This window comes from Mus caroli, chromosome 5, assembly GCF_900094665.2.
Source record: "Mus caroli chromosome 5, CAROLI_EIJ_v1.1, whole genome shotgun sequence".
Lineage (NCBI taxonomy): Eukaryota > Metazoa > Chordata > Mammalia > Rodentia > Muridae > Mus > Mus caroli.
The window spans coordinates 30196908-30198520 of record NC_034574.1 but is presented as its reverse complement, the minus strand read 5'-3'; positions in this window follow the sequence as shown (position 1 = coordinate 30198520).

The following is a 1613-nucleotide window of genomic DNA, read 5'->3' as shown; positions in this document are numbered from 1 at the left end:
CTCTCTAGATTTACTGGTTGTAGTCTCAGGCAACCATGCCCTTAAGGGAGGGAAAGCAGAGTAGGGAGGACACACTGCTTCTTCAATGGGGTAGACCCTGCTCTCAGCTCTGAGAGTGACTCAAGACACCACTGTCATCCTGAACAGCCATTCCTGCTAGCAGAAGTTCAGGATGCTCCAAGCTCCAGGCAGACATGGAGTATCCATCCAGGTCTCAGAACACTGAGACAGTTCTCCTTCAGCAGAGAGGGACACAACTGGGCTCCTCTTGTCAATGGGAACACAGGTCTCCATCAGAGGAAGTAGCAAGGCTGAGCCCAGGAGGGTGCCATGCCTGAAGAAGCCCTGTGTCAGCCTCCATATTTTCTGCTCTAAGAGTGTTTACACGATGTTTTTGCTTGGGCCAGCTTGGTTGTGTTCCTGGTGCAATGGCAGAGGCTCCTGCCTTTCAACTAGACCATGGGGAGGGGGGTGTCTGTGCTGAGCCAAACTCCTTGCAAAGTCACTGCCTCAGTGTCTAGGTGGCATAGTTCCAATGGGTCCTGTCTCCAGTGTGGCCCCCGGAGGAAGTGATGGGACCCCACATAGCACAGGCATAGGAGCCCCAGCCCCAGTGTTTCAGGGCCAAGCTGCTCCTGCTGCCCATTAGTCTGTCTGAGTGTCTGGCACAGTTCTGCCACCAGCGTGAGCTGGCTAGAGGAACAGGCTGCATTGTCTGCCACAGCAGGCTCTTGTCCCTCTGGATAAGTCATTATCACTCTTGCCTTCCATCCTCCTGTCTCACAGTCTTTGCAAAGCTCGTCAGCATCCCTGCTCTGCACTTGGTAAAAACAAGGCTCAGAGAGGTTGGCTAAGCTGTGTGTGGTCACACAGAGAGGACCTGAGGCTTCCTCACAAGATAGGGTGGGAGGCCTTTTGTTCCCAGCCAGACAACTGGTCTAATAACCCAGCACTGCCTCTGCCTAGGAAATGTTAAAAGTGGGGAGGAGAGGTGGCACTGGAGTGGAGCTGGACTTGAGGGCTTTGCCTGACAAGTAGCAGAGACTAATGTGTGACTATTGCTCCAGTTTGTAAGCATTTCCAAGGGAAATGTCTCCTTGGCTACCAACTAGCTGGGCCTGGGCAGCAAATGCAAACATGGCTTTGCCCTTCACTCTTGAATGAGCTCAATCACGGGTCACTATTGCAAACTCCTCAGCTGGTGACCATTTGTCATGCAGCAGGAGCTAACTGAGACGGGATAACTAAGAGGGTGAAAGAAACCTACACAGCATCTGCAGGTCCAGCCAGCCCAGGACCTGCAGGACAGCTGTGACTGGGGCACCAGGGGAGTGTGGGTGCTGCAGCTCAGTCCAGGGCACGTGCTGCAACGGCTCTGTTTCCCATGGAGGCACCGACTTCTCTCTCAAAGCCTCCAACAGACTGGGTGAGGTCTGCTAGGTTTTCTGCCATGTAGCAAAATACCAAAGGTAAACGACTGGAGGATTTATTATGATTCAGTTTCCCAAGGCTCAGCCCCTCTGGGTTGGAGTCTTTGTTGTGAACACACAGTATCACCAGTTAAAAGGATGAAGGTCTGGGGTCAGAGAGTCTGCTCAATGGCTAAGAGCACT